The sequence below is a fragment of the Rhinoderma darwinii genome, chromosome 4 (genome assembly GCF_050947455.1).
Source record: "Rhinoderma darwinii isolate aRhiDar2 chromosome 4, aRhiDar2.hap1, whole genome shotgun sequence".
NCBI classification, from domain to species: domain Eukaryota; kingdom Metazoa; phylum Chordata; class Amphibia; order Anura; family Rhinodermatidae; genus Rhinoderma; species Rhinoderma darwinii.
Genome location: NC_134690.1, coordinates 194,960,482 through 194,980,608, shown reverse-complemented (window position 1 = coordinate 194,980,608; position 20,127 = coordinate 194,960,482). Strand labels below are relative to the sequence as shown.

Here is a 20,127-nt window from a genome sequence, read left to right as displayed (position 1 = left end):
CACTTTCCTTAACAAATCCATTTTGTTTAAAGATATGAAAAAAAATGCTTAGATCTTACTACCTATATACATGTAATGATACTGACAGAATAGTAGTCCAGCAATGAGCCACAGGAAGTAAATTCAATCTCTGGCAAAGAGGTCTAGCACCAGGGGTGTTATATATGAGGTTAATTCGATGATTGAGAGAAACAGCTAAGCAAAGCATTCAAGATTTTAACCCTCGCCTACGTCTCAGACCAGTTCTGAGAACAGGGAATGTGACAATACCTATGTGTTCTCTCTGCTTTTACATTACCAGAGGAATACGTTTTGGCCTTCTTTCCTTAATGCCTTGAGATAATCATGAAGCCCTTATTGTCGCTTCCGCTATCAGTATGGCTATTTCCACTGTTGGTGCTAAGTTTCTTGACCCTCCCTGATTGAAACATCCAATTGCTATGATTGGGCTCTATGTAATGCTTAATTTCCCCTGTAGTGACGCTGCAGGGAAATTCAAATACTGTTGCCAGATTTTTCCACAGATAACAACTAATCTCTGGGGTTCCCAACAGGGTGACCAATCTAACAAGTAGGGATTGTCCAAAGCAGACCCTTCACTGTATACTGATTTGTCAGCTAATTCATTTCCAAATACTGACAATGACATACAAAGCTGTTCACAACCTGCCCCCTCCATAAATCCTGCCATAATTTCCTGAACCCCACACACAAAAGCCGGTCCTTGCAAGACCTCCTTCTCTTCCCTTGTATTCCCCTAGCTTCTTTATCTCCAAAATTTCTCCCGTTCATTTCAATACATTGTAACTCACTACCCCAACACATCAGACACTTTCCCACCATCAAAACTTTCAAAAGAAAGCTGAAAACTCACTGCTTCAGAAAAGCTTATAACCTGCAATAACCATTTCCACTAGACAACTTGATAAGCAAACTTTCTGTGTTATGGGCAGGGTCCTGTCTCCAGGGACGGTTTTAGACAAAGTATGGCCCTGGGCAAAGCTAAAAGTGGGGCCCGAAATGCCGAATTAGGGCCTGTTCACATCTGCGTTGAGGTTCCATTGATGGCTTCTGTCAGACCTCTCCGTCAGGGGAACCCATGAACGCAAACCAAACGGAACCATAGCTTTCGTTTGCATTACCATTGATTTCAATGGTAATGTTTCCTTTGCAAATGGTTTCTGTTTTTTTTGGGTGGAAACAATAGCGCAGTCGAATGCGCTATTAATTCCGTCCAAAAATCGCAAACCTTACAGAATGGAGACAAACGGAAACCATTTGCAATGGAAATATTATCTATCTATCTATCTATCTATCTATCTATCTATCTATCTATCTATCTATCTATCTATCTATCTATCTATCTATCTATCTATCTATCTATCTATCTATCTATCTATCTATCGGTATATACAAATCGAAAAATGAGCAGCAATCAAGCAGAGAAAGGCTCCAGTGGACGGAGCTGAAACGTCGCACGGGCAATAAAGTACCCATTTTTTCACTTGAACCTTGGAGTTGCTGCTCATTTTTCGATTTGTATGTACTTGGAACTTGGTCTGTTCCTCAGAGCTTGCACCCACATGCTGCCAGTGCTGCCTGACTTTGTATATACCTATCTATCGGTATATCTATACATATACACAGGAGTGTAACTAGGTAAGACTGGGCCCCATAGCAAACTTTTGACTGGGGCCCCCCCTCCCCAGGGTATCACACAACCCCCCTTGTAGACAGTGCCTCCCTATAGATTCTGCCACACAGCGCCCCCCGATAGATAGCACCATACACAGCCCCCTGTAGATAACGCCTTACAGCCCCCATGTAGATAACCCCATACAGCCCCCTTGTAGATAACGCCATGAAGCCCCCTGTAGATAACGCCATACAGCCCTCCCCCTGTAGAAAATGCCATACAACCCCAAACCCCCCTGTAGATAACCCCATACAGCCCTCCCCTGTAGATAATGCCACACAGCCCCCCTGTAAATAACGCCATACAACCACAAACCCCCCTGTAGATAACGCCATACAGCCCCCTGTATATAAAGCCATACAGCCCCCCTGTAGATAACGCCATACAGCCCCCCTGTAGATAACGGCATACAGCCCCCAACCCCCCCAAAATGGCCTATTGTTTATCCTACAAAGGAGATGTATCCCCTATCTACAGGATAGGGGATACATGTGTGATCGCTGGCAGCGATAAGGAGAATGGTGGACCAAAAGTCCCACGAAGTTCTCCATGAGAAACCTTGGACTTCCGGGGTTTGCGCAGTTCAATAAAAATGAAAGAAGCGCTGGTCACGCATGCGCACAAGCACGACCGGTGCACAATTCATTTCTATGGAGCTGCCGACAGACAGGAAGTCCGAGGTTTGTCACCGAAAACTTCAGGGGACTTTCGGTCCCCTGTTCTCCTTATCGCTGGGTGATAAAAACCACTATACAAAGACCAATATTACTACCATGTAGTGACCATATGGTGGTAGATGCGAGTTATACACAGGAGCTCTGCAGACAATATAAGTGATTACAGCACATTTATATCTAGTGACTCACAGGTGATGTTTACTCTGATTAGAGTCGTTCACTTTCCCTTTTTTTCTCAATCCGACCCAGACCACTGTAAGCACTTATTCAGCCACGGCTTGTCTCTGCAGAATTTGACAAACAGTTATGTTGGTTTCTCGCTTTTCCAGTACCCTCCCCACCAATACCCCATCCCCTAAACAAACTCGTAATCTACAGTGCCCCAGATGGTAATAATGAACCCTCAGTGCTCGACACAATAAAAGTGCCCCATCAGTAACTGTGCCCCCTTTGTGCCCCCACAGCAGGAATGCCCCCTTTGTGCCCCCTGTAGATAGTGACACACACAGCCCCCTTTTAGATAGCGCCACAGTCCTCCCCCTTATATATAGTGGCACACAACCCCCCTAGTATATATTGCCACACAGCCCCCCTCTCTACTATATAGTGCCACTCAGCGCCCCTCCCTTGTATATATAATGCCACACAGCCCCCCCTTGTATAAAGAGCCACACAGCACTCCCTTGTATATAGTGCTACACAACAATCGCCCCGTATACAGCCCCCACCCTTGTATATAGTGCTACACAGCCCCCTCCATTGTACAGTAAGGACCAGAATTATTTGGACAGTGACACAATCTTCATCATTTGGGCTCTGCATGCAACCACATTGGATTTGAAATGAAACAACTCAGATGCAATTGAAGTGTAGACTTTCAGGTTTAATTCTAGGGGTTAAACAAAAATATCCTGTGAAACGTTTAGGAATTGCAACCATTTTTCTATACAGGCTCCTCATTTCAGCGGCTCAAAAGTAATTGGACAAATTAACATTACCATAAATAAAATGTTTTTTTTTCTAATACTTTGTAGAGAATCCTTTGCAGGCAATGACTGCCTGAAGTCTGGAACCCATGGACATCACCAAACGCTGAGTTTCCTCCTTTGTGATTCTTTGCCAGGCCTTTACTGCAGCTGTCTTCAGTTGCTTGTTTATGGGTCTTTCTGCCTTAAGTTTTGTCTTACGCAAGTGAAATGCATGCTTGATCGGGTTGAGATCTGGCGATTGACTTGGCCATTGCAGAATATTCCACTTCTCTGCCTTAAAAAACTCCTGGGTTGCTTTCACAATATGTTTCGGGTCATTATCCATCTGTACTGTGAAGCGACAGCCAATCAACCTTGCTGCATTTGGTTGAATCTGAGTATATCCCTGAAAAATTCAGAATTCATCCTGTAAAGGATCTGCCTGACACAGCTTCTGTGTCGACGCCCGTGGTTACTCACTCTGCACCTGCTCCTAAGTCTGGTCGAGTGACCCCTTCTTCCACCAATCAGCCTGGGAGGCTGAGGAGTGGGAGAGCCTATCACAGCCTGGCCAGACGGAGCTAGCTCCCGCCCTCTGTCTATTTATAACTTCACTTCCTGCTCCTCCTTTGCCTGTGATTCTTTCAGTCTGTTTCCTGGCTCTGCTGCTGCTACTTACTACTTGTCTTCTGCTTCATATTGACCCTGGCTTGACTGACTATTCTCCTGCTCTGCGTTTTGTACCTCGTCCACTCCTGGTTTGACTCGGCTCGTTCACTATTCTCCTGCTCTGCGTTTTGTACCTCGTTCACTCCTGGTTTGAGTCGGCTCGTTCACTATTCTTGTTGCTCACGGGGTTGCCGTGGGCAACAGCCCCATTTCCCTTAGCTTCTGTGTACGCTTGTCTGTTTGTCTGTCGTGCACTTAGTGAGCGTAGGGAACGTCGCCCAGTTGTACGCCGTCGCTTAGGACGGGCCGTTGCAAGTAGGCAGGGACTGAGTGGCGGGTAGATTAGGGCTCACCTGTCTGTCTCTCTACCCCGCCATTACACATCCGGCTGCTTCTGTCTTCAGTCTCATCATCATTGAACACTAGTGACCTCGTGCCTTTGTCAACCATGCATGCCCATGCCATCACACTGCCTCCACCATGTTTTACAGAGGATGTGGTGTGCTTTGGATCATGAGCTGTTCCAAGCCTTACTTTCTTCCTCCCATCATTTTGGTACAGGTTGATCTTAGTTTCATCTGTCTAAAGTATGCTGTTCCAGAACTGGGCTGGCTTCTTTACATGTTGTGTGGCAAAGTCTATTCCGAACTTTCTATTTTTGAGGCTGATTAATGGTTTGCACCTTATTTGCTCTCATCTAGTTTTCTCTTTATGGTAGGCTTAGATACGGATACACCTACTTCCAGGAGAGTGTTCTTCACTTGGGTAGATGTTGTTAAGGGTTTTTTATTCACCATGGAAAGGATTCTGCGAACATCCACCACTGTTGCCTTCAGTGGACGTGCAGGCCTTTTGGAGTTCACGAGAACACCAGTGCGCTCTTTTTTTTCAAGAATGTACCAAACTGTTGATTTGGCCACTCCTAATATTTGTGCTCTCTCTCTCTCTGATGGTTTTCTTCAGTTTTTTTCAGCCTAATGATGGTCTGTTTCACTTGCATTGAGAGCTCATTTGACCTTAGGTTCTGGGTTCACAGCAACAACTTCCAAATGCAAATGCCACACCTGGAATAAACTCCAGACCTTTTACATGCTTAATTGATGATGGATTAACGAGGGAATAGCCCAAGCAGCCCATTAAATAGCTTTTGAGATAATTGTCCTATTATCCTTGGTCCATTGAAAAAGAGGCAGCTACATATTAAGGAGATGTAATTCCTAAATCCCTTCCTTAAATTAGGATGTGAATACCCTCAAAGTAAAGCTGAGAGTCTGCCCATATTGATTATATAACTGTATATTAAAAATTTTTGGTAAACAGCTAAAATGCCAAAACTTGTATCACTGTCCAAATAATTCTGGACCTAACTTTATATAGTGCCACACAGTCCTCCCTTGTATGCAATGCCACAATGCCTTCCCCTTGTATATAGGGCCACAGAGACCCCCTTCCTTGTATATAGTACCACACAGCGCCCCTTCCTTGTGTATATATAGTGCCACACAGCCCACCCTTGTATATAGTGCCAAAGAGCCCCCTCCTTTGTATATAGTGCTACACAGCGCCCCGCTTGTAAATAGTGCTACACAGCATCCCCCCGTTGTATATGTGCTACACAGCGCCCCTTGTTTGTAGTGCTACACAGCTTTCCCCCTTGTATATAGTGCCACACAGCCTCCCCCCCTTGTATATAGTGCTAAACAGCCTCCCCCCTTGTATATAGTGCTACGCAGCACCCCACTTGTATATAGTGCTACACAGAATCTCCCCTTGTATATAGTGCTACACAGCGCCCCCCTTGTATATAGTGCTACACAGCGTCCGCCCATTGTATACAGTGCTACACAGCCCCCTTGTATATAGTGCTACACAGTCCCCCTTGGATATAGTGCTACACAGCCCCCCTTGTATATAGTGCTCCACAGCGCCCCCCTTTGAATAAAGTGCTACACAGCCCCCCTTGTATATAGTGCTCCACAGCGCCCCCCCTTGTATATAGTGCTACACAGCGTCCACCCCCTTGTATATAGTGCTACACAGCCCCCTTGTATATAGTGCTACACAGTCCCCCTTGGATATAGTGCTACACAGCCCCCCTTGTATATAGTGCTACACAGCCCCCCTTGTATAAAGTGCTGCACCCCCCTTGTATATAGCGCTATACAGACCCCCTCCTGTTGTATATAGTGCTGCACAGCCCCCCTTTTATATAGTGCTACTCAGCCCCCCCTTGTATATAGTGCTGCACAGCATACCCCCTTATATATAGTGCTAGACAGCACCCCCTTGTAGACAGAGCTACACAGTGTCCCCCCTTGTATATAGTGCCACACAGCGCCCCCTTTGTATATAGTGCTACACAGCGGTCCCCCTTGTATACAGTGCCCCACAGTTCCCCCCTTGTATATAGTGCTACACAGCGTCCACCCCCTTGTATATAGTGCTACACAGCCCCCTTGTATATAGCGCTACCCAGACCCCTCCCCTTGTATTTAGTGCTACACAGCCCACTCCCATTGTATATAGTGCTACACAGCCCCCTCCCATTGTATATAGTGCTACACAGTTCCCCTTTTAAATAGTGCTACACAGCTCCCCTTGTATATAGTACTACACAGCCCCCCTTGTATATAGTGCTACACAGCCCCCATTGTATATAGTGCTACACATTCACTCCTTGTATATAGTGACACACAGCCACCAAATAAATAAATAATATTGTACTTACCGTCTCCCGTTCCCACGATGGACGGAGCAATGCACAGTCTCCGAGCGGGACGCATGCGCAGACCAGCGTGATGCAGTCACTTCATCATGCCGGCTTGTGCAGGGAGTCTTCCCAGCGCCTTATAGGCTGTAGGCTTAACGTGACCTGCAGCCTATAACATAAATTTGTATCTGCTTCCTGAGGACACAGATACAAGTGAATGTGGCCGTCACTAGCACCGAGGCCCCCTCCGGTGCTAGTGACGCCACCGGACATGAGGGGGCCCGTGATGCCCGGCCCATATATGTCCCTTAGAAGATGGGGGACTTGGGGAATTACCCAGTTTGCCCCCCCTAATGCTCCTTCCTTGTGTATATATAGTGCTACACAGCCCCCTTGTATATAGTGCCAAAGAGCTCCTCCCTTGTATATAGTTCTACAAAGCTCCCCATTGTATATAGTGCTACACAGCCCCCCTTGTATATAGTGCTACACAGCCCCCTCCTTGTGTATAGTGCTACACAGCGTCCCCTCCGGTTGTATATAGTGCTACACAGCCCCCCTTGTATATAGTGTTACACAGCCCCCCTTGTATATAGTGCTACACAGCCCCCCTTGTATATAGTGCTACACAGCGCCCCCTCTTGTATATAGTGCTACACAGTCCCCCCTTGTATATAGTTTCACACAGCCACCAAAAAAATAAAAAAATAATATTGGACTTACTGTGCCCCGTTCCTGCAATGGACGGAGCAATGCACAGTCTCCGAGCAGGAAGCATGCGCAGACCAGCATGATGCAGTGACGTCATTATGCCGGCCTGTGCAGGGAGTCTTCCCAGCGTCTTATAAGCTGTAGGCCTAACGTGACCTGCAGCCTATAATATTAATTTGTATCTGCATCCTGAGGACATGAACGGGCCCGTGACGCCCGGCCAATAAATGTTATGGGCCAGGCGGCGCCGGACCCCGTAGCAGCTGCGGGCAGGCCAGGGGCCATAAGAGGATGGGGGCCTTAGTCAATTGCCCAGTTTGCCCCCTAATGCCCCTTCCTTGTGTGTATATATAGTGCCACACAGCCCCCCCTTGTATATAGTGCTACACAGTCCCCCTTGAATATAGTGCTACACAGCCCCCGTTGTATATAGCACTACACAGACCTCCTCCCGTTGTATATAGTGCTACACAGAATCTCCCCTTGTATATAGTGCTACACAGCCCTTGTATATAGTGCTACACAGCCCCCCCTTGTATTTAGTGCTCACAGGGTCCCCCCTTGTATATAGTGCTACACAGCGTCCCCCCTTGTATATAGTGCTACACAGCGTCCCCCCTTGTATATAGTGCTTTACAGCGTCCCCCCCTTGTATATAGTGCTACACAGTTTCCCCCCCTTGTATATAGTGCTACACAGCATCCCCCTTGTATATAGTGCCACATAACACCCCCCTTGTATATAGTGCTACACAGCGGTCCCCCCTTGTATATGGTGCTACACAGCGCCCTCCCGTTGTATATAGTGCTACACAGCCCCCCTTGTATATAATGCTACACAGCATCCCCCCCTTGTATATAATGCTCCACAGCGCCCCCTTGTATATAATGCTACTCAGTGTCTCCCCTTGTATGTAATGCTACACAGTGAGCTCCCCTTTTATGTAGTGCTACACAGGCACCCTTCCTTGCATACAGTGCTACACGGCACCCCCTTGTATATAGTGCTACACAGCGCCCCCCCTTGTATAAAGTGCTACACCCCCCTTGTTTATAGTGCTACACAGCGTCCCCACTTGTATGTAGTGCGACACAGCGCTCCCCTTGTATATAGTGACACCCAGCCCCCCCTTGTATATAGTGATACACAGCCCCCCTTGTATATAGTGCTACACAGCTCCCCCTTGTATATAGTGCTACAAAGCCCCCCTTGTATATAGGGCTACACATCCCCCCTTGTATATAGCGCTACCACAGACCCCCTCCCCTTGTATATAGTGCTACACATCCCCCCTTATATATAGTGCTACACAGCGGTCCCCCTTGTATATAGGGCTACATAGCCCCTTGTATATAGTGATACACATCCCCCTTGTATATAGTGCTACCACAGACCCCCTCCCTTGTATATAGTGCCACACAGCCATCAAAAAAAATAAATAATAATATTGTGCTTACCGTGCCCCGTTCCCGCGATGGACAGAGCAATGCACAGTCTCCGATCGGGACGCATGCGCAGACCACCTTGATGCAGTGACGTCATCATGCCGGCCTGAGCAGGGTGTGTTCCCAGCGCCTTATAGGCTGTAGGCTTAACGTGACCTGCAGCCTATAATATTAATTTGTATCTGCGTCCTGAGGAAATTAGAATGACTTCTGCATTCAGAAATAAGGACACCCTTTATAATTGTAGGGCTTATTTAGACGAACGTGATATACGTCCGTGCAACGCGCCTCGCACGGACCTATGTTAGTCTATGGGGCCGTGCAGACTGTCTGTGAGTTTCACGCAGCGTGAGTCCGCTGCGTAAAACTCACGACATGTCCATTATGTGTGCGTTGTTCGCGCATCACGCACCCATTGAAAGTCAATGGGTGCGTGAAAATCACGCGCAGCACACGGAAGCACTTCCGTGTGACGCGCGTGATTCGTGCAACAGCAGTAAAAAGTATGAATGAAAACAGAAAAGCACCACGTGCTTTTCTGTTTACAAACATACAAACAGAGTGTCATAATGATGACATCACGCAGTCACGCATCATACGAGGGTGACACACGGAGCTGTTAAGTACCTTTTGCGGGCGCAAAACGCCTCGTTTTTTGCGCTAGCAAAAGGCACACACTTGTGTAAATCCGGCCTAATAGTGCCCAACCGCAGAGGGACCCTTCTAAGGCTGGATTCACACGAGCATGTTCGGTCCGTAAAGGACGGAACGTATTTCGGCCGCAAGTCCCGGACCGAACGCACTGCAGGGAGCCGGGATCCTAGCATCATAGTTATGTACGACGCTAGGAGTCCCTGCCTCGCTGCGGGACAACTGTCCCATACTGTAATCATGTTTTCAGTACGGGACAGTAGTTCCACGGAGAGGCAGGGACTCCTAGCGTCGTACATAACTATGCTAGGAGCCCGGCTCCCTGCAGTGTGTTGCGGCCGAAATATGTTCTGTCCTTTACGGACCGAACATGCTCGTGTGAATCCAGCCTAACAAGTATTGATTGTCCAAAGCAGACAACCCCTTTAACCTACGGGAATTCTCCTTATCCCTTGGCTACTTTACTGAACAAGACCACCCTCTCGTAGTGCCCTTCCTATTTTTAACTTAAATGTGTATATAAATAAATATAACAGATTGGAAGATTCAGATTCGGAACGCGTCCACGCACATTTTTTTTTTGGTATCACTGTAATAGTACTAACCCGTTGAATATAATATTTAACTCGTTATTTAGCGGACTTCGTGTAGCCGATTCAATGCTCCCACTAGACTTCAATGGAGGTGACAGCCCTTAGCTCTTTCTGTAACTCTTATAGACTTCACTGGAGATGGCCACACGCAAGTACGCCCACCTCTCGATTGTAGTATATGTAGAGTGCTGCCTCCGTGAATCGACAAACGGGGCCCAGATGAGGTGGGACCCACATTTATCATGCATTTACGGCATATTCTGTGGAAATGTCAGAAAATAATATTTGAGCCAGCTATATGTTTTCTAACATGCAATGCAGATAATTTATGATACGATATTAAACAAAAACGAAATACAGTATGCATGGTGTCAGGGGCATAACTAGGAAACACTGGGCCCCATAGCAAACTTTTGACTGGACCCCCCTCCCCTGGGTGCCACACACAGCCCGCCCTTGTAGATAGTGCCCCCCTGTAAATAGTACCATACAGCCCCCTCCTGTAGACGGTGCTATAGAGAACCTCCTGTAGACAGTACTATACAGACCACCCTGTAGAGTTCTATACAGCCCCACTGTAGACAGTGCTATACTTTCAAATATCACAAAGCGGGACAATCGATGCGGCGCGCAGCGGCAATTATTTTTCCTTTTAAGCCATGCCTTTAGTCCCACCCAATCCCCGCCCATACACACCCGGTTCAGCCCACACAGTATCATGTTCCCATAGTGCCCCCCACACAGTTTAATGTCCCCATAGCTGCCACCATACAGTATAATGCCCCCCATAGCTGCCCCACACAAAGTATAATGCCCCCCATAGCTGTCCCCACACAGTATAATTCCCCTCATAGCTGTCCCACACAGAATAATGCCCCCCATAGCTGCCCCCACACAGTATAATGCCCCCATAGCTGCCCCCACAGTATAATGGCCCCCATAGCAGCCCCCACAGTATAATGCCCCCACAGCTGTCCCCAAAGTATTATGCCCCCACAGTATCATGCCCCCCCATATAGTATAATGCCCCCACAGTATAATGCCCCTCATACAGTATAATGCCCCCCATACAGTATAATGCTCCCACAGTATAATGCCCCTACATCATTATTCACGCCATACAGTATAATGCACCCCATAGCTGCCCCCACAGTATAATGCCACCCATATAGTATAATGCCCCACAGTATAATGCCCCCATACAGTATAATGCCCCCACAGTATAACGCCCCCCATACAGTGTAATGCCCCACACTATTTTGCCCCAATACAGTATAATGCCCCCACAGTATAATGCCACCCATACAGTATAATGCCCCCATAGCTGTCCCCACACTATAATGCCCCCACAGTATAATGCCCCCATACAGTATAATGCCCCCACAGTATAATGCCACCCATACAGTATAATACCCCGCATAGCTGCCCCCACAGTATAATGCCCCCACAGCTGTCCCCACAATATAATGTCCCCCACAGTATCATGCCCCCATATAGTATAATGCCCACCATACAGTATCATGCCCCCACAGTATAATTACCCCATACAGTATACTGCCCCCATAGCTGCCCCCACAGTATAATGCCCCCACAGCTGTCCCCAAAGTATTATGCCCCCACAGTATCATGCCCCCCCATATAGTATAATGCCCCCACAGTATAATGCCCCTCATACAGTATAATGCCCCCCATACAGTATAATGCTCCCACAGTATAATGCCCCTACATCATTATTCACGCCATACAGTATAATGCACCCCATAGCTGCCCCCACAGTATAATGCCACCCATATAGTATAATGCCCCACAGTATAATGCCCCCATACAGTATAATGCCCCCACAGTATAACGCCCCCCATACAGTGTAATGCCCCACACTATTTTGCCCCAATACAGTATAATGCCCCCACAGTATAATGCCACCCATACAGTATAATGCCCCCATAGCTGTCCCCACACTATAATGCCCCCACAGTATAATGCCCCCATACAGTATAATGCCCCCACAGTATAATGCCACCCATACAGTATAATACCCCGCATAGCTGCCCCCACAGTATAATGCCCCCACAGCTGTCCCCACAATATAATGTCCCCCACAGTATCATGCCCCCATATAGTATAATGCCCACCATACAGTATCATGCCCCCACAGTATAATTACCCCATACAGTATACTGCCCCCATAGCTGCCCCCACAGTATAATACTCAATAGCTGTTTCCACCCTATAATGCCCCCCATACAGTATAATGCCCCCCATACAGTATTATTCCCCCCATAGCTGCCCCCACAGTATAATGCCGCCCATATAGTATAATGCCCCCATATAGTAAAATGCTCCTATAGCTGTCACCATATCAGGCCCCCTCCCATACCCAGTATAATGCCCCATAGTGCCTAATAGAAAAATAATAACATACTTACTTACCTATCCCCGTTCCCACGATGGGTGGAGGATCCTTCTCCTCCGGTCTGTGCTATGAGTAACTCGGCGCAGACAGGCGCGATGACGTCACTACATCGCGCCTGCTTGCGTCAAGCCACTGACGGCAGAGTGAATGCTGGCGCTCCAGCATGGTCAGCGGGCCCCCCAGGCTTAGGGGCCTGATTGCATTTGCGACCCCTAGAGCTACGCCACTGTTACAGTAGCCTATGGCAGAGCAGGGAGATATCTCCCTGCTCTGTCATAGTGTTCAATAGCATCTGCTTCCTTCGGATGCAGACACTATTGAATGTGGCGTCGCTACCGCTGTAGCAGCCATAGCGGAGGAGGGCCGACGAAGCCAAGTAGTGTCATTCACTAGTACTGAATGAGGCGGCGGCGGTCTGAGTGAGGTCAGAGCGTGCAGGCCCAGGAGAACTTAACCCAATTTGGGGGCGTTCTCACGGCCGCACGGCTCCCATTGAAGTCCCTGGGGTCGTTTAACAAGTCTTTATGCTGCTCTCTCCTCCTCTTCACAGTGAGAAGTGCTTGTGAGGAGGATATTATTTTTAGTAGTGCCACAGCCCCCTTGTAGATAGCACCCCCCGCTGTAGATAGCGCCACTGTAGCTCCCTGTAGGAACAGAATCCCTCTGGCAGGGAATTTTGCTCCTGGATGGAGCCCATGACATTACTATCCATATATGGACAGTGACATCAGGGGCAAGTCCTGAAGCGGAATCCCTCGCCACAGAGTTGCCGACACACTGGCTAGGGATTCTGCTCCAGGAGAAGCCCCTGATATCACTATCTATTTATGGACAGTGACATTGGGGCAACACCTGAAGCGGAATCCCCGGCCAGAGGTGCTATCTACAGGGGGGTGCCATCTATGGGGGGTGCTAGCTACAAGGGGCCTGTGGTACTATATACAAGGGGGCTTTGGCACTACCTACAAGGGGCTGAGTGGCACTACCTACAGGGGGCACTGTGGAACTACTTACAAGTGGACGGTTTGGCACTACAGGGGGCACTGTGGCACTACCTACAGTGGGCACTATGGCACTATATACAGGTGGCTGTGTGGCACTATCTACAGGGGCACTGTGGCTCATATACAGGGGGCATCAATATCTGCGATTGCTGTCCGAATTGCTGAAAATTCAGCCAAAGCTGCAGTACACCGTTCAATGGTTGTGAGTAGGGCTGGCCTTAGGATAGATGGCTCCCTGTGCGAAATGATCTTTTGGCGCCCCACCCCATCATAGAAAAAAGCACTACACTCGTAGGGTATGTTTACACACATTTTTTGTAAGGCAAAAAAATCTGCCTCAAAATTCCTTCAGGAACTGACAGCGTTGTTTGACCTTTTTTGTGTTTTTTCTTAATCCGTTGAAGTTAATCCAAAAGACGCAGGAAAAAAGCTCCAAGGCGGAAACCACATGAGACCACCGGCCCCCACTCACAGTTAAATGGCCCGCCTCTCACAGTAAAATGACCATCAGCCCCCCACTCACAGTAAAATGACCATCAGCCCCCTACTCACAGTAAAATGACCATCAGCCCCCTACTCACAGTAAAATGACCATCAGCCACCTACTCACAGCAAAATCACCATCAGCCCCCCACTCAGAGATTCCCCCTGTAGGTAGCGCCACACAGCCCCTCATAGGTAGCGCCACACAGCCCCCTCGTAGGTAGCGCCACACAGCCCCCTCATAGGTAGCACCACACAGCCCCCTCGTAGGTAGCGCAACACAGCCCCCTCGTAGGTAGCGCCACACAGCCCCCTCGTAGATAGCGCCACACAGCCCCCTCGTAGATAGCACCACACAGCCCCCTGGTAGAGAGCGCCACACAGCCCCCTGGTTGGTAGCGCCACGCAGCCACCTGATTGGTAGCGCCACGCAGCCACCTGGTTGGTAGCGCCACACAGCCCCCTGGTTGGTAGCGCCACGCAGCCCCCTGGTTGGTAGCGCCACGCAGTCCCCTGGTTGGTAGCGCCACACAGTCCCCTGGTTGCTAGCGCCACGCAGCCCCCTGGTTGGTAGCGCCACACAGCCCCCTGGTTGGTAGCGCCACACAGCCCCCTGGTTGGTAGTGCCACACAGCCCACAGCCTCATGGTTGGTAGTGCCACACAGCCCACAGCCCCCTGGGAGGTAGTGGTACACTGCCCACAGCCCCCTTGTAGGTAGTGGCACACAGCCCCCTTGTAGGTAGTGCCACACAGCCCACAGCCCCCTCGTAGATAGCACCACACAGCCCCCTGGTAGAGAGCGCCACACAGCCCCCTGGTAGGAAGTGCCACGCAGCCCCCTGGTAGGGAGCGCCACGCAGCCCACTGGTTGGTAGTGCCACGCAGCCACATGATTGGTAGCGCCACGCAGCCACCTGGTTGGTAGCGCCACACAGCCCCCTGGTTGGTAGCGCCACGCAGCGTCCTGGTTGGTAGCGCCACGCAGTCCCCTGGTTGCTAGCGCCACGCAGCCCCCTGGTTGCTAGCGCCACACAGCCCCCTGGTTGGTAGCGCCACACAGCCCCCTGGTTGGTAGTGCCACACAGCCCACAGCCCCATGGTTGGTAGTGCCACACAGCCCACAGCCCCCTGGGAGGTAGTGGTACACAGCCCACAGCCCCCTTGTAGGTAGTGGCACACAGCCCCCTTGTAGGTAGTGCCACACAGCCCACAGTCCCCTTGTAGATAGTGCCAATGTATCTCCCTGAAGGAGCGGAATCCCCGTGTGGTCGGGGATTCCGCTCCTGGAGCGCTCCTTGATATCTCTGTCCATATATGGACAGTGACATCAGGGGAAACTCCTGCAGCGGAATCACCGTCCAATGCGTTGTCGTTAAGAGTAAGGAACTTCCGCCAATCGGCCCCCAGCAGCGGGTCCTTTTAGTTTAACTATGGCAGGGTGGCAGTGCACTACTGCGTCAAATGTTTCAGCTGGTCACAACGCCTGCACCGCCTGTTATTGGAGACCGCAACATTCCTACTTGACCGGTCTCAGAACTTACCCCTAAGCTGTGTGCTTCGTATCTGAGTCAGCTTCTGCAGAGCATCTCTCATTTCCTTCACAAATCCCTTTAACGCAGTTTCAATCTCATTAGCGGGTTTAGGATGTAGCGGCTTGGCTCCCATAGAGGCCACAGTAGTGTGCTCCCCATCCTTTTGCTTGCGGTCAATGGCCTTTTTAATTGTCTCTGCGAGAGTTAGGGTATGTTCACACGGCAACGCCAAATACATCTGAGATTATGGAGCTGTTTTCAGGAGAAAACAGCTCCTGAATTTCAGACGTTTTTGCAAGTGCACGTGTTTTTCGCGGCGTCCATTACGGACGTAATTGGAGCTGGTTTTCAATGGAGTCAATGAAAAATGGCTCCAATTACGTCCCAAGAAGTGACATGCACTTCTTTGAGGCGGGCGTCTTTTTACGCGCCGTCTTTTGACAGCGACGCGTAAAAATACACCTCGTCTGAACAGAACATCGTAAAACCCATTGAAATCAATGGGCAGATGTTTGCAGACGTTATGGAGCCATCTTTTCAGGCGTAATTCGAGGCATAAAATGCCTGAATTATGTCCGTAAATAGGCCGTGTGAACATACCCGAATAGTTCCATCCGCCCGGATGTAATCTCTCAGTGCTTGCCGGAGGGAATGACTCTTCAGTCCGTCCACAAACTGTTCCCGAATCACACGATTCATGGTCTGGGACTGTAGCACAGCCACCTGGGTCTTTGAGAATCAGTCTCTTCCACAGGCTCTGCAGATCTACTAAGAACTGTTGCAAAGACTTTGTTTCACGCTGACTCCGTGTATAGAATCTCTTATGGAGTTCTATAGCTGGTGAGACGTCCCCATACACGGCTTCCAACCTTTGTAAAATATTATCCGCTCTCAGACGTAGGTCAGTGAGCAGAACTACTACTGTTTCACGGGCATCTCCTTCTAGCACATTTAGAGCCAAGTCTGCCTGATGAGCCACTGATACTTGATACAACCGGGCTTCAGTTAGGACCCTCTCCTTCCAATCAGACAGCGTAAAATTTTTGCCTTTAAACTTTGGCACACAGGCCATTGTGGCTCCGACTTGAATAATAACAGACATGGTGGCACCTCCTACTGTGCTGGCACTGCTGCTTGGAGCGTTTCCATCGCTCTGCCACATGGTTTTGGATCCTGTCGACTATGCCAATCGTGTAGCGTGGCAATAAGGAGACAATTGGTTTTCTTCATACTTTATTAATCTGAATTACAGTAGTAATATGCTGAGTGGTCAACTCGAGGCCAGGGAACTCAACCGAACACAGGAATCCCACCCTATACCAGTTGCATCTAGTATTTGTGTCCGACCAGATGATCGTTGTTCCTACTGCGCCTCAGTGGGTCACTGCGGGAACCACCCTACTACCTCATGGCCTACTCCAAGAGTAAGGGAGGAGCCCTCTGCTATTGGTTGCGCCACAAACTTATTGAACGTCACTGCGGGTCCTAGAAGAAAACTTTGCTGCTACGCCCCTGCGGGTCCTTGTGGCGGTTAACCACTACCTTTTGCAGTATCACCGGTAACACACTCGAGCGGTTGGTTGCAAACACCACAAGCAACCCAATTTACTTTGCCAACAGGGAAATGGTGCCACATCATTAGTTCGTAGTCCACAATTCGAGTTACGGGTTACCGTCCCTTTAAGACCAACTCGGCATTAATCAACAGATTTGCAGAGAACAACAAACTCTGATTTACCATAACTCTAGAATGTTACACTTAACTTGTTTTGCAGGGCCTACTGGGTGCCAATAGGAAAGTCTGAGTGTCATGCAGCTTTCAGCAGACTTCTTCACCATATCAGAACTGCTCCGCTTGACGAATGAGTACTACGTTTGACTTTCTTCCTCTGTTTCTGGCTATTAAGGATGCACTTAAAAAAGGGTTAGATAATTTCCTAGAACAAAAAAATATTAGCTCCTATGTGTAGAAATTTTTCCTTCCCTTTTCCCTTCCCATGGTTGAACTTGATGGACATGTGTCTTTTTTCAGCCGTACTAACTATGTAACTATGTAACTATGTAACTATGTAACTTCAGCCTTCATTCACTTCTTAAGGGCTTATTCAGACAAACGTATAATACGTCTGTGCTACGCGCGTGATTTTCACGCGTGTCACACGCATCTATGTTAGTCAATGGGGCCATTCAGACAGTCCGTGATTTTCAACATACGACATGTCCTATATTTGGCCGTTTTTCGCGCTGCACGCACCCATTGAAGTCAATGGGTGCCTGAAAACCACGCACGGCACACGAACGCACTTCTGTGTGCCGCGCGTGATGTGCGCTACAGTAGTCAAAACTATGAATGAAAACAGAAAAGCACCACGTGCTTTTCTGTTTACAAACATAAAAACAGAGTGTCATAATGATGCCGGATGCGCGAAAATCACACAGCCACGCATCATATGCTGACGACACACGGACCTTTTGTGGACCTTTTGCGCGCTGAGGAAGGCCCTAATTCTCCCTCACAGGGTGCTGCCTCTCTCTACACATGTGTTAGGGTATATACACACGGCTTATTTTCGGCCGTTTTTCGGGCCGTAAACGGACGAAAAACAGCTAAAAAGTCGGAAGCAAAATGCCTCCAAACATCTGCCCATTGATTTCAATGGGAAAAACGGCGTTCTGTTCGGACAGGCCGTTTTTTTTGCAGGGCCGTTTTTCAAAGGTACCAACAAACATGAAAGATGCACAGGGAAGTCAGTTTAATTTAAAGGGGCAGTATCACCCCCTTACAAACACTCTAGCTGGGGATTCTGCTCCAGGAGAAGCCTCTGATGTCACTATCCATATATGGACAGTGACATCAGAGGGCCATAGGGAGTCCATTCCTACAGGAGCTACAGTGGTGCTATCTACAGGGGGGTGCCATCTACAAGGGGGCTGTGTGGCACTACCTACAAGGGGGCTGTGTGGCACTACCTACAAGGGGGCTGTGTGGCACTACCTACAAGGGGGCTGTGTGGCACTACCTACAAGGGGGCTGTGTGGCACTACCTACAAGGGGGCCCTGTGGCACTACCTACAAAGGGACACTGTGGCACTACCTACAAGGGGGCTGTGTGGCACTATCTACAGGGGGCACTGTTGCACTGTTTACAGGGGGCATCAACATCTGTGTTTGCTGTCCGAATTTCAGAGATATCAGCCAAAGCTGCATCACACGGTCCAATGTTTGTTAGGACATGGTAGCAAGTATAAAATAGCAGAGAAAAATCTAGAAACCAATGCAAAGAAGCTAAGGGATCAGACAAAACTCTCCATATGCTGAAAGTAAGAGAAAATGGTGACTGGGTGATCATGTGACCTTCCTGTGTGTTTTTTTTTAGTGGGTTTTGGACCGAAAAATTGACAAATGAAATTCATTTGTTTTTAGAATGGACAGTGAAAAACTGAGGCAAAACGGGTCACAATCGTCCGTTAAAATTGGAAACACGGCCCGGAACTGAAACTATGCAAAACGGCAGAGAAAAACAGACCAAAACGGCCCGTTTTTTATCATCCAACACCTGGACCCTGTCGTGTGAATAGAGCCTTAATGTTTCTAGAGTTCTCGTTTGGTTGTCATTTTACTTATCTGTTTGTTCTAAGTAGCTAGAAGCAAAGTTTATCTATTTGGATGCTGCATATGTATAAGGGTATGTTCACACGCAGTGACCAAAAACGTCTGAAAATACGGAGCTGTTTTCAGGCGAAAACAGCTCCTGATTTTCAGACGTTTTTGTAGCAACTCGCGTTTTTCGCGGTGTATTTTACGGTCGTTATTGAAGCTGTTTTTCAATGGAGTCAATGAAAAACGCCTCCAAAAACGTCCCAAGAAGTGACATGCAGGTTTTTTTCGCCGGCGTCTTTTTGCGCCGTATTTTGACAGCGACGCGTAAAATTAAGGCTCGTGGGAACACCGTAAAACCTATTGAAAGCAATGGGCAGATGTTTGTAGGCGTATTAGGGGCATTTTTTCAGGCGTAATCCGAGGCATAAAACGCCCGAATTACGTCTGAAAACACTGCGTGTGAACATGCCCTAAATGGCATTTTTCCTGCCAATGTATGGAATAGAATCATAACACAAAACAAAATCGGGTATGCATATATGGCGAGAAAGAATATGTAACAAAATACTTGTATATTTACTATATACGTGTTTATTTGAGGCAATAACACCACATACAAAAATTTAAAAACATTTAAAAAGCATCAACATGCTATGAGAAATCTATAAGAGGGGGGTAGCCACCCTGATAAGTGGCAAACCATTCAATAACCACTGAGGAAGCCACATTGTGGTGATACGCGTGGGGCATTCAGTTCCCTTCTCCCCTCTTCTCACAACACGTAATTATGTTGGTTTGTTGCAACATCGTGAATATATTTGAATTGCATACTTAGGGGATTAGGTGGTATAGCGGGGGGTATTGTATGGTTTGCCACTTATCAGGGTGGCTACCCCCCTCTTAGAGATTTCTCATAGCATGTTGATGCTTTTTAAATGTTTTTACATTTTTGTATGTGGTGTTATTGCCTCA

General features: G+C 48.3%; 1 protein-coding gene across 2 annotated transcripts in view; it reads right to left on the bottom strand.

The window, feature by feature from the left end:
• The window catches only part of KCNQ5 (potassium voltage-gated channel subfamily Q member 5), a 660,896-nt gene that overhangs the window by 47,121 nt on the left and 593,648 nt on the right, over positions 1-20,127 (bottom strand). The window lies entirely within an intron of this gene.